Here is a 17,923-nt window from a genome sequence, read left to right on the forward strand (position 1 = left end):
TTCCCCATACCCTTTTTTTTAGTAATTTAATAAAGTTTGTTTTAATATTTACTTACCGTCTCTCGTGTGTCTGGTCATTGGGGTGTTCTTGGGACCTCCTCGAGGTGGAAACTCGGGGCGTGACTCGCGACATCTGTGGTCCGCTTCGACCTGTGACACTGGGTTCAATCCCGGGACAAGCGCTGTGTGAACAAAAGCCAGATCTAATGCCGTGTCTAAGTGATGACGCACGTTATCGTGCGACTCTTTTAGCAGCTGTTTTGAAGGAAGATCAACGTTCACTGAAAAAAAAAAAGTGCAAACTGTATGAAGCAGAGATCAGTTAGTTCCTCACTTTCCACGGTGACACCGGGATCGTTCGCCAGATTCAGTGAAAGTATTACCTGCCCAATGTTTTCGACTCGTACATTACACGTCACGCCCTGATGTCACGTGTCGTTACGGGACCTGTATTTGCCGGAATCGCAGTGTGAAAGGGGCTTTATTGAGCTTTTCCTCAATATTGGACTGTAGACTGTGGACTGTCCTTCCTTCTTGTTTGTTGCTTAAAGATTAAAAAAAAAAATTTCCAGTTTGCTTGTAAAAAAATCGGTATCGGCCATGAAAAATCATGATCGGGGCATCCCTAAAAAATATCATAATTTGTGCTCTGAAGATGAATGATGGTCTTACGGGTTTGAAACGACATGAGGGTGAGTAATGACATGTTTATTTTTGGGTGATCTAGCCATTTAAACACACCTGAACCAGCTAATCAAGGTTCTTGGGAATTTTAAAACAAAAAAGTCTTACCTGAAGTTACCTGAAGTACCTGAAGGCAGGTGTGTTAAAGCTGAACTCCACAGAACACTGGCTTTCTTAGATCAGGTCTGGACACCCCTGCCTTGCATTAAAATAAATCTATCAGTTTATAGTAATACCACATATTTTGTATTTATTGTATTAATAAACCTTATCTTATTATATCTGTCTTTTTTTGTCAATTTCCAGTGGCCAGTGAGAGAATAATGTTTTAATACAAGGTTGTGTTGAGTGCAGTTGTTCTTACCTGTGTAGTGGGCACCAAGAGGGTTTCATTATTTGTCCAAGGACTCTTCTTCAGTATGCAAACATCTTCGTAAGTTTTGCAGTCCGGATCAAGTTTGGCAAAGATTGTTGATTCTGATGGGCCTATGGTAATTCTGTATGTCTCAAATTCTGCACAAATCTGTAAACACATGAAGTGCAATGTGTTACAAAAAAAAAAAAAAAAAATTTGAACAGCAAAAACCAATTCAATGATCAAAATATTCAATGATTTATTTGTGTGAGTGATGAATAGTGTCATGTTTACCATTCCAAAAGGGAGGACCTGATTACATATCTGGAGCATTTGTATAATGTGAACAGCTCAGAGTAGTGTCCGGTTTAAAGTCATTGTATGACCACACCGCCATGTTCATAAACAAAGCTTCAGATACTTCCACTGTGCTAAGCCAGGGGCCTCCAAACTCTGTCGACATCTCATGGTTAGACATTTATTGATTATTTATCTTTTGCAATTAGTTAAAATATACATATTATAACAAATAAAGGTAATTACTTCCACTTTTGAAAGTCATTATGTATTACTAATACAATCAATTTATACAAATATATTTGCCACACAAAATGAGATAAGAGAGAAACTCCTATTCGCCATTTGATTAGTTATATGAGGAAGTAGCTGAATGACGAATCATTCTGTCTCTTAACATCTCTTATTGTAAGCCATATGTATAATATAAAGTAAAGGTAAGTGATAGGACGTTTTATTTTTGGATAAACATTTTATTAATAAATACAATCTCTCTTAAAATACCTTATTGGGTTATGATAATCAAAACAGTTTGGTTTGATCTAGCGCAGAACTAAAACTTTAATGAAATATTTCCCCCACTTATAAAATGATTTTATTATTAGCTAGCTCCACACTGGAGAGCTGCTTTATAACAGGAAATCAAGTTATAATTCTAGCGACACTGACTCTGTATTTTCATGTTTAATATTGAAAAGCTATCGATTGCATAAAGGACTGTTATATAAATAAACGTGACTGGACTTTTCTTTACTGGAGTGCCTGGAGAACCTCAGAGTTCGTGCAAACATCCACATCTCTGTGTTCTTAAGAGCTGCTTTTACATCACGGTCAGTTTTTTGTTGTGTTTATGCAGTTATTGAGAGGAAGGCGTGCAGTATATATTTACATATTCATCCAAGGTTCGGATCGGATCGGTTTGCCTCAAACCGAAGTGGCATCCACTAAATTCCAGGGGTTTCATTACCACGACGTAAAATGGGCGTTTCTGCAGGTCTTGGTAAAACGCCCTCTTTCATAAAAAAAGGTCACCGATCATGCGCAGAATGCGTTTTTTTTTTTTTTTTTTTTGCGCGGGCATTTTTTTATCCTAGGATCAACTCAGATGGATAATGAAGGATAAATAAAATTATACCTACGATGTAGAAAACAGTCATAAAGGTAGATATTACACTGTATTTAATATCTATTATGTTTTATTATCAGCTATTTTCGAAAACAAATAAACAACCAAAAATGTAAAACGTGCAGTAACGTTAGTACTCTACTTATGTTTAACTGTAAGTTTTAATACAAACCAAACATGGTTATTGAAGTTGATGCTAATCACAAAATTTTTAATCGTGTTTGATAAGCCACTCACATTCAGACAGGTACAACAGTGTTCCTGTTCACACATTTTAACCCTCAAACATTTTATTATGCTCTTGATTTATCTATTTCTTTCTCTGTAGTGTGAAAGTCCACTCTTCAGAAAAGTGATGGTTTGGGAGATAATACATCATAAGATCCTGTAAGCCCTGAACCAACCAGTCCTTCAAACATTATCAAACTAAAAATGTTCTTTCTGTGTAAATTCAATTAAGGATAGAATTATGAATAGTGACATGGGTTTTCTTTACAAGCAGTGGGCTTTGGAAAAGTACTGAGATGAATAAAATCTGAGGTTTAACTGCAGACTTGTCTTGTGTGATAGAAATCATGTAAAGTCAGTAAACGTATTGAAGTGAAATAGTTATAACATAACTGAATAGTATATTGTGGACATGAAATGATCAGGACAGGGATCTGAAGTTATAACTGTATTAATGTAATTTGACATGAAACACCTGAGATCAGGACAGGTATCTGAAGATATAACCGTATTAATGTAATTTGACATGAAACACCTGAGATCAGGACAGAGGTCTGAAGTTATAACTGTATTAATGTAATTTGACATGAAACACCTGAGATCAGGACAGGGATCTGAAGTTATAACTGTATTAATGTATTTTGACATGAAACACCTGAGATCAGGACAGGGATCTGAAGCCATAACTGTATTAATGTATTTTGACATGAAACACCTGAGATAAGGACAGGGGTCTGAAGTTATAACTGTATTAATGTAATTTGACATGAAACACCTGAGATCAGGACAGAGATCTGAAGTTATAACTGTATTAATGTAATTTGACATGAAACACCTGAGATCAGGACAGGGATCTGAAGTTATAACTGTATTAATGTAATTTTACATGAAACACCTGAGATCAGGACAGGGATCTGAAGTTATAACTGTATTAATTTACATTATACATGAAACACCTGAGATCAGGACAGGTATCTGTAATGTAATTTTAACTGTATGAATTTAATTTGACACGAAACACCCCTCGATCGCGTAAAGGTTACCTTTAGTTGTAACAGTATGAATATAATATGAAAAACACCCACGATCTCGCAGAAGTAACGCCATTTGAAGCAATTTTAGCGAACGGCTTTCCTTCCATCTGCGCATGGTCGTTGACCTATGCAAATTATCAAATAGGCCACGCCTGCCCGATGACGCAATATTTGTTACGCTGTTCTGAAATCCCTGGAAAAAAGTGCTAGCCAAACTGAAGTGCTATCTTCTTCTTTTGAATTGAATCAGGAGAGTGTATTACAATCTTGCGCTACAGCGCCACACTGGTCAAACTGCATTATTGCAGGCTTTCAAATTAGGCAGATACGAGATCAAACCACTAACGTTACTCAAAAACATTTGCCGACAATTTTATTTTTATCGTCGACGTTGTCGATTATGTTGAGTAATTGTTTCAGCCCTAGTGTATATATATACTAATGTAAATACATTACAGAGAGTCGTGTGCTTTCACATCTCCCAACCGCTCAAAATCATCTATTAACGGTGCAATAAACCGATTACACAATGCTAGACTGCAAAACAAAAGCACCCCAAAACAGAAACTCTAAGAGAAATTAAAAACTTTGACTTAACACAAGAAAAACTTTAGATTGTCTTACCTGACTGGTACCTCTTGCTCCCCTCCGCACCGTCATCAAATGCGTTGGAAATCGTCACTTCCGGTTTTTTTTGAATTATGAAATGAAACCCTTTACGTTAGTTTAACGATTTATAATTAAGTAAAATTTAAAATTAAACAGTTTAAGTTGATTAAACACAATACAATTGTGTCACGCTGCCAGTCTCTGTTTTCCTGGGTGTTCCCTAGTAAGCTCACTTCCCTTTAGGCACTTCACCATAGGCACTTTAATTCCTCTAGTCCGGTTCTGTCTTCACAGTAATTGCACTCCAATTAAATTGCACAGGTGTTGACAATCCTCTGTCATTAGTTTCCCTATATAGAGCTGTCTTTCTCTGTTGTCATTATGGAGTCCTTACCCTATGTGTCTCATGCTCTCGTTCCCCGAGTCTTCCTCTACCTTCTCGTTCTTCTGAGTTCCCCGTTTCATCCGGTTTCCTCTTTTGGTTTTGTTTGTCTCACATGACTGTTTATTTTGTATTTACCTTTTGTTACAATAAAGACTACCTGCAATTGGATCCTACCCTCGTTTTGTGTTTCCCCATAACACGTACCGTGACAGAAGGACTCCATCAAACAAGGATCCAGCGGTATGTCTGCTGCCATGTCTTCATCAGCCAGCAAGCGTAATGGTTTTGAGTGCTCTCGCCAAGTGGTGTTCCGGGGGACTAGGGGAGGTCGCTCCGGAGCAAGCGGTCGAGAGGAGGTCCGGCAGCGATCGCCACTGTGGCCTCCCATCGAACCGGGATTCGGATGGGGGCTGTCATTTCCCCAGTATGTCCCGAGAGGAGAGGGGAGATGCAGATCAGCTGAGCCAGCGCCGTGGTACCAGATGGCCGCCAGTCCTGTGCAGCGGCACCAAATGGCCGCCAACCAAGCGACGCTGCGTGGCATGGCCGACAGCTCAGCGCCACAGCACAGGATGGCCGCCAGCTCAGCGCCACAGCACAGGATGGCCGCCACCCCAGCCCCACAGCACAGGATGGCCGCCAGCCCAGCGCCACAGCCCAAGATGGCCGCCAACCCAGCGCCACAGCCCAAGATGGCCGCCAACCCAGCGCCACAGCCCAAGATGGCCGCCAGCCTAGCGCCACAGCCCAAGATGGCCGCCAGCCTAGCGCCACAGCCCAAGATGGCCGCCAGCCCAGCACCACAGCACAAGATGGCCGACTCAACGCCACCGACTCTCCATCGTAGAGGGCGGAGGAGGAGACAGGCAGCTACTGTTCCTCAGGACCCGGAGGACGTTCCCGAGCGGGCCGCTGCCGTCCAGGAGGACGTTCCCGATGCGGTGCACGCTGCTGTTCCGGAAGCCGAGGCCGTGGCCGTTCCCGATGCGGTGCCCGCTGCTGTTCCGGAGGCCGAGGCGGGGCCCGAGGCCGTTCCCGAGGCGGTGCCCGATGCTGTTCCGGAGGCCGATGCGGTGCCCGATGCTGTTCCGGAGGCGGTGCCCGATGCTGTTCCCGAGGCGGTGCCCGATGCTGTTCCCGAGGCGGTGCCCGAGGCTGTTCCCGAGGCGGTGCCCGTTCCCGAGGAGGTGCCCGAGGCGGTGCCCGATGCTGTTCCCGAGGCGGTGCCCGATGCAGTTCCCGAGGCGGAGCCCGATGCAGTTCCCGAGGCGGAGCCCGATGCAGTTCCCGAGGCGGAGCCCGATGCAGTTCCCGAGGCGGAGCCCGATGCAGTTCCCGAGGCGGAGCCCGATGCAGTTCCCGAGGCGGAGCCCGATGCAGTTCCCGAGGCGGAGCCCGATGCAGTTCCCGAGGCGGTGCCCGATGCAGTTCCCGAGGCGGTGCCCGATGCAGTTCCCGAGGCGGTGCCCGATGCAGTTCCCGAGGCGGTGCCCGATGCAGTTTCCGAGGCGGTGCTCGAGGTCGAGGCGGAGCCCGATGCAGTTTCCGAGGCGGAGCCCGATGCAGTTTCCGAGGCGGAGCCCGATGCAGTTTCCGAGGCGGAGCCCGATGCAGTTTCCGAGGCGGAGCCCGATGCAGTTTCCGAGGCGGAGCCCGATGCAGTTTCCGAGGCGGAGCCCGATGCAGTTTCCGAGGCGGAGCCCGATGCAGTTTCCGAGGCGGAGCCCGATGCAGTTTCCGAGGCGGGCCCGGGGGAGCCCGATGCAGTTTCCGAGGCGGAGCCCGATGCAGTTCCCGAGGCGGTGCTCGAGGCCGAGGCGGAGCCCGATGCAGTTCCCGAGGCGGAGCCCGATGCAGTTCCCGAGGCGGAGCCCGATGCAGTTCCCGAGGCGGAGCCCGATGCAGTTCCCGAGGCGGAGCCCGATGCAGTTCCCGAGGCGGAGCCCGATGCAGTTCCCGAGGCGGAGCCCGATGCAGTTCCCGAGGCGGAGCCCGATGCAGTTCCCGAGGCGGAGCCCGATGCAGTTTCCGAGGCGGAGCCCGATGCAGTTTCCGAGGCGGAGCCCGATGCAGTTTCCGAGGCGGAGCCCGATGCAGTTTCCGAGGCGGGGCCCGATGCAGTTCCGGAGACCGAGGCGGGGCCCGATGCAGTTCCGGAGACCGAGGCGGGGCCCGATGCAGTTCCGGAGACCGCTTCGCCCTGGGGGACTCCGACAGTGACCACGAGGACGTGGTGGTCATCCGCCCCGTCTCGGGAGACTCCGGTCGTAACCACGTGGTGGTCATCCGCTCCGCCCTGGGGACTTCGGCCGCGACCACGTGGAGGTGGTGGCTTTCCGCTCCGCCCTGGGGGACTTCGGCCGCGACCACGTGGAGGTGGTGGCCTTCCGCTCCGCCCTGGGGGGGCTTCTGCTTTGACCACATGGGTGTGATGGCCCTCTGTTCCGCCCGGGTGGGCATCACCTAATGTCCTCCTATTACCTATGTTTTTGTTTTCATTTGTTTTTCTATTTTCCTCCGTTGGACCTGGCCCTCCGTCCCTCCCCTCTTTCCTTCCGCCGGTCCACCACCCTCCTGGACTCCTTGTTTTGTGTTGCACCTTTCCTGACTCTACCTTTCCATTTCTCCTGGTTGCTCCTGTCCCTGTTTTCTGTCCCTCCGTCCCTCCCCCTGTTCCGCCGCCGCTCCACCTCCCTCCTGCCTCTTTTTCTGTTGGGGTTTTCCTGGGTTTAGGTGGAGCATCTGGTAGCTGCTCCGTAGGGGAGGGGGTAATGTCACGCTGCCAGTCTCTGTTTTCCTGGGTGTTCCCTAGTAAGCTCACTTCCCTTTAGGCACTTCACCATAGGCACTTTAATTCCTCTAGTCCGGTTCTGTCTTCACAGTAATTGCACTCCAATTAAATTGCACAGGTGTTGACAATCCTCTGTCATTAGTTTCCCTATATAGAGCTGTCTTTCTCTGTTGTCATTATGGAGTCCTTACCCTATGTGTCTCATGCTCTCGTTCCCCGAGTCTTCCTCTACCTTCTCGTTCTTCTGAGTTCCCCGTTTCATCCGGTTTCCTCTTTTGGTTTTGTTTGTCTCACATGACTGTTTATTTTGTATTTACCTTTTGTTACAATAAAGACTACCTGCAATTGGATCCTACCCTCGTTTTGTGTTTCCCCATAACACGTACCGTGACAAATTGTGTTTTGGCGGAAAACTAAATATATTTGTGTTGTTTTAACAAAACATATATGTGTAAAACGAACAGTGCCACAAATCCATTTTTTTGAGTGTATGTTAAGTGTTCTTTAAGCTAATTGCAGTACATTTTAATATTTATAATGTATCTTCAGTGTAATTTAATTGTACATTATTTAAAATACACTTTTATGCTTCTTGAAGTACAGCTAGAATATATTTTAAGCCCAACTTTTATATTCTTCAAGAACATTTTCAATTGATTTCAGCTCATTAGAAATGCGTTTGTTACAAAGCTATTTTTTTAAATAAGGGAATATTAAAAAGTACAAAAATCATTAAATTAACATGTGCACACTTTCACATGTAGAAAACGTTAATGTACTATGTCTTGTGTACATTACAACAATACATTGCATGACCAGGGACATTATTTCAATTAAATGTATTTTAAATACGTATTTAGTTACTTTAGTGTATTTTGTCATTTGTATTTTGCCGGTGTGGAAAAAATAAAATGTAGTTTGTAACAAAATATTTTGAGGGAGTGTATTTACAGTATTTCTAATACTTAAATACTTAAGAAAAATCACCATATGCTTATCACCATAGTAAATGATTTTGCCATATTTTCGGTCCGATGTTGGCAATGCAATGTTTAGGTTAGATGCACGAAAATCATGTGACACCCTGTAGACCGGGCTCCCTCCAAGAAGAGAATGAGTTTTGAACACAGGAGAAGAAGTGGCGCTGCTCCTCTTAAAAACAGCATTAAGGTAAAGTGTTTTGTGATGTGAAAAAATATACAGTCTACACACACATATTGCACACTGAACGGCATTATAGAGAAATTAATTGTGCCGTATTAAATCAATGCACTGTGTTGTCATTCATAAAAGGACATCATACATTATGAAACGGCGCCAGCACAACTGCCGTAACTCCACTGAACGCTCCATGCTAAGCAAGCTTTCACAATATAACATCCATCTGCAGTTTTTACACGTTTTTAAACGTAATACATATGAGATATATTGATATTCCGTCGGATTTTATATAAAATAACCATCAATCCTATTGTTTTTCATTAATTGTGCACGCAGCGCAATTCTAATTCGCAATATGATGTTTTATAACAAAGTTCGGGAGGAGAAGTCGCAGGTCATTAACCTGATTAACACAAGTGGAGACCAATCAGTAATCAACTCATGACGAGGCATAAATAACAGCAGAACCTACCTCTGTTCATTGACAGTTTTCAGCATCCCTCTTCCACCCCATTTCTCCTCACTTATAGATCCATCTACTCTTACCACAACCGGGGGGAGTACTCTGGGTTCGGCCACATCCCGAGCTCGGAGCCCTCCACCCGGACAGCACGCCAAATACGCATAACCTTACTGTATTAATATACATAGATGTGAACTCGTGAATCTACTATGGAAAAGGCATACGCGGTCAGGGCAGTTAGAGTCTTGAGTGTAAAACAAACCCACACATATTATGATTAATATGATTAATCATATATATTATGATCAAAATGGAATTTTGATTTTGTGATGAAAATTCTTGGTCTGTTATTTTTTCCCCCTGGAGTACTAGCTTATCCCCAACATTTTCTGCAGTAATACGTTAGTTCTCCACTGATCTGAGCTAATGAGCTGATTACCTAGTGAGGTAGGGGTCTCGGGAGAATAATATATACTACCACTCTCAAAACCTATTTTAGGCTTAAAGGCATTAATTTAATGTACATTCAGTAAAGCAATATGGTGTGCATTTTCCTGTAGTAATTATGAAGAAGTAATTGATTTAAAGTGAATAGATTTCATTCTGGCTAAATGTTTTATTAATAAAGCTTACTCTTTGGTGTGTAGTAATTTGAGTTATGGCTGTGTAAATTGCAACTGATAATCTAGCAATAATAAATGAGAATGGTTTAGTTTTCTCTTTTGTAGCATAGTTGTGTTATTGCTACTATTTCTGTTATTGACCTTTCAATAAAGTTTTGCTATTAAGGGCAGCCTACCACACCATTGATGTGAACTCAGCTATACATGCCATGTACGTCAGAGGGAGCTATTTCAGGCCCTGTTGAGATTTAGAGAAATGCCCATGCTTTTTTATTTTGCTTTTTTATTTTTATTTTGAATTTACACATTTCTCATATTTTTGTTATTGCTACTATTTGTGTTATTGACCTTTCAGTAATAAAAAAGACATATTAAGATTATTGTGAGAGTATTTTTGTATTTTCAAAATACTAATTACTTGTATTTTATTTAAATTCATTTTTCACATCAGTATTTTGTATTTTATTTTGTTACATTTCATGAGCCAGTATTTGTAGTTTGTAACAAAATAGTTTTTGACGTATTTGTGCCCACCTCTGCTACATTTAGTACAGGAGCAAATATAAACTCTTGACTAAAATAATTGAAATAAATTATAATAAATTCCAATAAATCAGTGCGATGCTATAACAGAACGACTTGAGTCAATGTGTAGATCATTTCTGTTATAACTGTATTATTTCTGTTATATCTGAATTACTGGAAAGTTCACTGTGAATATTCAGTCACTTAACATAAATTAATCACAATGCAGTTTTCTGCACACACACACACACACACACACACACACACACACACACATGTTTGTTTTTGTGTAAAGTGTGTTTATCCCATAGGTGTAATGGTTTTTATTCTGTACAAACTGTATATTCTATCTCCCTTCACCAACCCTACACCTAACCCTAACCCTCACAGGAAACTTTGTGCATTTTTTCTTTCTCAAAAAAACTCATTCTGTATGATTTATAAGCGTTTTGAAAAATGGGGACATGGGTTATGTCCTCATAAGTCACCCTCTCCTTGTAATACCTGTGTCATACCCATGTCATTATACAGAGTTGTGTCCTGATATGACACAAAAACAAGAACACACACACACACACATAAAGTTACTGAAAAATAATAAAGCGCAGAAGTGAATAAAGGGATTTTTTACAAACTCAAGTTAAACATGCAAATGGCTGAACTGAATAAAGACACAGATCATTGTAGAGGTCATCGTCTTCATCAAGCTTGACATGAGCGTCTGTATTATCCTCATACAGCTCTCTGTGTTACACTGAACATGAGGTTAAAGAGGCACAACATCTCTACAACACAAGTGCTGAGTCCCAGCAGTCTCTTTATTAGGAAATATCTCAGCAGATTCATTGATGATATGAGATCTAGACATACTCCTCACTATCTTCTTCAGTCGTCTCTCTGATCTGATCTCAATTAGACTTCTATTGCAACAGCAGCGGCTCCGAACACAACAACAAGAAAAACTCCAGGTGAATGATCAGTGATTTGTTCTCTGTTTAACAGTGACAGTACACTGAACTCTACATGTGTCGTCATCTGCTCAGAAGAGAAACTGGGATGATTTCTGTGGAAACATCACATGGAAGGTTGATCTTGTTTGAATTTGGTTCATAAACACACAGATAGCACACGTACGTCTGCAAGATGTCTGTTAAAGATCTCTTGATCTGGAAAGCATCTGCTTCTGACAGACGTCTTTCAGATGTCAGATTTACATACATTCCAAATCATAAACATCTTATAAACATCTAACAGACATCTATTTGACAAGTAAAAGGAAACGTCCTATAGACGTCTTGCAGATGTAAATGCACACGTCAAATAGACGTCTCCGAGATATACATGTGATGAACTATAAAGGATATGATGTTGAAATGCCTGCGAAAAGTACAGTTGAATAGCCTAATAAATTAACGTTTTTAAAAGTCAAATTGAAATGTATTTTAATTGTATTACAATATATAAGAACATACTTACTTTAAGTATGCTTATTACCGATACATAGTTGACAGAATTATATTAACAATACATTATCCATCCATCAATCCATAATGTCTTTATGTCTTTATGAGAGTGAATTAATATATTTTATGGAATTTATTAAAATGTAAAAATATTTTTTTTTGCAATATCTTCCTTTGAAAAGTATATATATATATATATATATATATATATATATATATATATATATATATATATATATATATATATATATATATATATATATACCTACAATTTATTTATTTTTCAATATGTGTCTATATGTATTTGCATATGCGTATTTATTTTATATTTTTTATATTCTTTGACTGTTGTTGTTGTCTCTGTGTACTGGAATCTTATGTCACTAAAACAAATACTTGGCAATTAAGCTCTTTCTGATTCTGATATAATTAAGATACATAAACCCACTAAACACAGCTTAATTTTACTACGTTCTTATACAAAGTAAAGATAAGATATATTTTAAGTAAGATTACAATAAGTATGTTATCTGTGAATACACTAAAATATCAAAAAAATTATAATTGTGTTTAAAGCTTTTTTTTAAGCATATATTGATTACCAAAATACTTTTAGTATACTTAAAAAACAAATATTAAAATGCAATTCCATACATTTTTAATACACTTCAAGTAATGAATGTTAGGAGCACACATGTAAAATGAGAATGTAATTGTTTCCAGCAAACTAAGGTTGTTTTAAAAGTGCTTTATAAATAAATTGAAAAACAAATGAATAATTGTACCAGAAATATTCTACATGGATTTCAAGAACATTTTTAATGAATGTACTTATTTTCCACCTGGGTTATGTGGGTATGTGTCAAAATCCACCTCATGTGTGTACAATTATTTATTTAATTTTTGTATTTTTTTTTTTTTTTTTTTTTTTTTTTGTGAATTAAGGGATAATTTATTTAATTATTTGTATTTATTTGTGAATGAGTGGGCGGAGTGTTGAGCGAGAGCGCGTGGCTGTTGTGTGAGGTACGAGTGGTCTTTACTTCTCTATCTTTGTTCCCCTTTTTTAGTTTGTTGGGTTTTCTTTGTTTATTGTTGGTGGTTTTCCAAAAAATAGAGAAGTGAGTGTGTGGGTGAGTGTTCTGTTCATCGTAAAAGCGTCATGTTATCTGAACTGGACGACTGAACTTTTAAAATGCAGCTGAAAAGACGTTTAGAGCAACATCCTTCAGATGAGAAAGCACAGAGCAAATTTAATTGTGATTTAAGTCAAACTGACACAGAAATGAGTGCAGTGTGACGTGCGGTTTTTACTCAAAGCAGATTCTCCAGTAGGAGCTATAGTGCAGATGAGATTACATCCTTTATAAAGGAAACAAAGAATCTGAGAAAAGTTTGCATTGAGCATAATTTTCTGATGTGATAATTCATTGATAAAGTCAGAATATCTAAGCATGAAGGGGTTTTTAGCAATCAAGAAGCATATTGTCTTAAGAAAATACTTGCTTAGCTCAATACTCAGTCGCAATCCAACATCAGTAATGAAAAATAATCAGCATGTCTACATGAGTTTTTGTCTGCTGAGCCTAATTTGGTTTTTGCCTTCATTATTTACGGGGGAAATAAGTATTGCTTCACTCAACATAAATGGGGCTAGAGAAGAGAAGAAGCATTTTCAACTTTTTGAATTAGTCAAACAGAAACGAGTCAATGTTTTATGTGTTCAGGAGACTCACAGCGATGAGTTGAATGTGTTTGATTGGGTCAGAGAGTTTGATTGAGTGTCTTTATTAAGTCATCTGAGTTCTGCTAGTCGACATGTTGCAGTTTTATTCTCTAAAGTTTTATTGCATGTTCATATCAAGTGGAAGAGATCATAAAAGGCAGACTTTTAAACAATAGAGCCCAGTTTGATTTTTGGTAACACTTTCTATGAAGCCCGTATTTATAATACATTATAAGAGTATTCTTAAGCCATCATAATGAATGCATATTGCATTATTAAAAATATTATAATGTATCAACTAATTAATAATCATAACAACAATTATAATACATCATAATGCTTATGTATATCCATTTATAAGTACAAGAGTATGATTATTTATAACACAAAGAACACTATGTTAAATCTTCTTCATTTTCAGTTTAATAGACTGTATCATATCTTGACATTGTTTATTTCAGATCTGCACAGTATCTTACTACAGCTTGTGAGTGGTTCGATGTTGAGTGATATTTGAGTGTTTCTGTGGAGCTGATGTTAATTAATTGAAGTGTATTGCTCTAATTCACGTATAAAATAGAGCAATCGTTTTTTATTGGAAACTATATTAGAGTGAGCTATTTATGGATGAGTCAGACCTGAGTGTCTTTTTTTTTATTATTTGCCTGAAGTACCACGAAAACTTAATTCCTATTAAGTGTGGCTGTTACTTTAGAAGAATTACAACAGGCACTTCAAAATATCTTATGTAATAAAGTTTCTGGTATCGATGGCCTCTGGCCTGCCAATTGAAGACTTTTGGGGCAGAACTGAGTTTGGATTTGTTAGAAGTAATGAAAGTTTGGTGAAAGGACAGTTAACTTTAAGTTGCAGGAGGGCAGTTCTTACATAACTGCCGAAGAAAGGTGATTTAAATGATTTAAACTAAAATTTGGAGGCCTGTTAGCTTATTGTGTACTGATTGTAAGATACTTTCCAGTGTTCTGGCTGAGTGAAGTCCTTAGTCATATTATGCACTCTGACCAAACGTACTGTGTTCCAGGAAGACGGATATATGATAATCTTCATCTGAGATATTTTAAACATTGGTAAATATTTTAAGCTGAATTTTGTGTCTATTGATCAACTTGAGTACACATATTTGTGGAACACATTATCATATTTGGTTTTGATAATGATTTTGTGTCCATGCCAAAAGTTTTGTATAATGAAGTTGAACGTGTTTTAAAAACGAATGGGGATTTATGTGCCCCTTTTAAGGTCTTCAGAGGTATCAGGCTGTGCTTTATCTGGCATGTTGAATACTTTGGCCATTGAACCACTCTTAATCAGAATAAGAGCAAAACTATGTGAACTATCTATTCCAAATTGTACAAATGTATTTGAACTGTCTGCATATGCTCTTACTGTTGTTTTAATTAATGGGCAAAGAGATGTGAATATGTTGTTAGATTTTGAATGTTTTTAAATAATTTTAAATGATTTTTCTTCTGCCACAAAATTAAATTGGTCCAAGAGTGAAGCAATATTGGTTGGAAACTGGCTTAATGTAGATCCAATGCTCCCAGAAGGGTTATTCTGGACTAAAAAAGGTTTTAAGTATTTGGGAGTGTTTTTAAGGATTTAAATATTTATGAAGAAACATTTTGAATGAATTATTGAAAAGGTCAAAAGTCGCCTTGTCAAATGGAAGTTTTTGCTCTAGGGACTAATATTGATCAACAACCTAATTGCATCTGACTTTGGCATCGATTAATTTGTGTGGATCCTCCACGAGATCTACTGTCAAGACTGCATTCAATTTTAATAGACCTATTTTGGGACAAGATGCTTTGGATACCTAAATCTGTTTTGTACCTACCCAAAGTGGAAGGAGGACATGGTTTAATGCATAGCAGAATAGCAGCCTTCAGCAGTCAATTTATTCAAAGGCTGTTGACTGGACCAGTGGACTCAAGCTGGAAGTTTGCTGACTGTGGTCTCGGAGGTCTAGACTTTAAGAGATCTTTATTTTGGTTAGATTCGCAAAAGATGGACTATATTACCCATTTTCCATCTGAATATATTTACGATTTGGTCTCTGTTTAAAGTGCAGAGTCTATAACTTCTTCAGGAACCTGATTTATGGTTCACGCATGGACATATGAAATTAGGGGATTTTCCCTTCTGTCAATGAGATACTTCTCAATGCGAGAGTTTTAACATTTGGACATTTGTTTAAACTGGCTGGATCCACCTTTGAGAATGTTGATGCTGTCACCAGGTGTCTGGGGGTAAAGTCAAAACACGTAATGGCCAAATTGTTTGAAAAGTGGACTTCAGCTCTTATACCTGAAGAAGTTAAATTGCCCCAAATTGTAATGATTCTTTTTCCAGATTTATACTTGTTAACTGATTTAAAAGAGTGTGAGACAGACAGTACTTGTATTTAACGTGGCCTAATTCTGTATCTGGAAAAACTGTTCATAAGAGTTGTGTGAAGTCACTCAAAAAGTTTTTTTTTTTTTTTTTTTTTTTTGCATAATAGAATTGATATTTGTAGGCACACTGTTCTCCATTTAGGAGACAACATTAAACCAGAAAGAAGAGCTTTGTACAAATCATCTTTGTCAAAGAAAGTAGGAGACCTACAATGGAGAATCCTTCATGGCGCTATAGCTGTGAATGCTCTTGTTTCAATTATAAACCCAGGTAGTAGTGATCAATGTCCTTCTTGTTTCCAGAGGGGGACTGTATTCCATACATTTTTTGTTTTCCAGTAGGCTCAATTCACTGTTTCAAGTTTTAACTGGTTTATTCAATGGTTTTGATAAGACCTTTTCACTGAAAGTGTTTATTTTCGGTTTTAAATATATTCGCAAACACAGATTCTGTTGCCAGTTGTTGAATTTTCTTCTAGGTCAGGCAAAAATGGCAATTTATGATACCAGAAAAATAAAGATTGAACAAGATTAAAGTAGTAATTTACAAATTGTGTTTATTAACTGTGACGTTTGTGTATCAGGAAACACAAGGAGAGGGTAAGATCCAATTGCATGTATGTTTAATAACAAAAAGGGTAATCCAAAAGCAAACAGACCAAAGTGACAAACAAAACAAAAGAGGGAACCGAATGAAACGGAACGGGAACTCGGAGGAACGAGAAGGTAAGGGGAAGTCTCGGGAGACGAGAACATAGGTACACGGAGGGTAAGGACTCCATACAAACAACAAGTAAAGACAGGTATTTATAGGGACACTAATGACAATAGATTGCATGCACCTGTGCGATTAACTGGAGTGCAATTACTGTGAAGACAGGACCAGACTAGAGGAACTATAGTGCCTATGGTGAAGTGCCTAAGGAGAAGTGAGCTTACTAGTGGACACCCAGGAAAACAGAGACTGACAGCGTGACATTACCCCCTCCCCTACGGAGCATCTGGCAGATGCTCCACCTGAAACCCAGGAAAACCCAACAGATAAAGAAGTAGGAGGGAGGTGGAGCGGCGGCGGACTAGGGGGAGGGACGGAGGGTGAGAAAACATAGTATAAAGAGACGGGAGAACCAGGTAGAATGGGACAACATAGACAGGAGAACCAGGTAGAATGGGGAGACAGAGACAAACAACCAGTTGGAATGGGGAGACAAAGACAGGACAACAAAGTAAAATGGAAAGACAGAGACAGGAGAACCAGGTAGAATGGAAAGACAGAGACAAGAGAAGTGTAACACAAAACAAGGAGTCCAGGAGGGTGGTGGACCGGCGGAGGATCAGGGGGAGGGACGGAGGGCCAGGTCCAAAGAAGGAGACAGACAGAAAAACACAAAAACATAGGTCTATAAAGGACATCATGTGATGCCCACCAGGGCGGAGCAGAGGACCATCACAACCATGTGGTCACGGCAGAAGCCCCCCCAGGACGGAGCAGAAGACCACCACATCCTTGTGGTCGATGCCAGAGTCCCCCAGGGTGGAGCGGAAGACCACCACATCCTCGTGGTCGATGCCAGAGTCCCCCAGGGCGGAGCGGAAGACCACCACATCCTTGTGGTCGAGGCCGGAGTCCCCCAGGGTGGAGCGGAAGACCACCACGTCCTCGTGGTCGATGCCAGAGTCCCCCAGGGTGGAGCGGAAGACCACCACATCCTTGTGGTCGAAGTCAGAGTCCCCCAGGCCAGAGCAGACGACCACCACGTCCTTGTGGTCGATGCCGGAGTCCCCCAGGGCGGAGCAGAAGACCCCCACAACCGTGTGGTCGATGCCGGACTCCCCCAGGGCAGAGCAGAAGACCACCACATCCGTGTGGTCAGACCAATGGGAGGACGAACCTCTGGTAATCCCATGGCGTTTCCACTGGACTCCAGAAGACCGGTGCCGACCCGACACTGCTCTTGAAGACCATTGGTGACCCGTATTTGTTCATGAAGATCCCTGGTGACTTGACTCAGTCCTCGAAGATCCCCGGTGAC

At 40.7% G+C, this 17,923-nt stretch overlaps 1 long non-coding RNA gene across 1 annotated transcript; it reads right to left on the bottom strand.

Moving 5' to 3' along the window:
* Window positions 1-706: 706 nt before the first annotated feature.
* On the bottom strand, window positions 707-4,392 carry LOC113080983 (uncharacterized). The gene is made up of 3 exons (XR_003282053.1): window positions 4,349-4,392; window positions 1,049-1,207; window positions 707-883 (listed from the first exon to the last, which is right to left on the bottom strand). It is a non-coding gene; the product is annotated as an uncharacterized LOC113080983 (long non-coding RNA).
* Between the last annotated feature and the right edge of the window lie 13,531 nt (window positions 4,393-17,923).

This window comes from Carassius auratus, unplaced genomic scaffold, assembly GCF_003368295.1.
Source record: "Carassius auratus strain Wakin unplaced genomic scaffold, ASM336829v1 scaf_tig00032671, whole genome shotgun sequence".
NCBI lineage: Eukaryota > Metazoa > Chordata > Actinopteri > Cypriniformes > Cyprinidae > Carassius > Carassius auratus.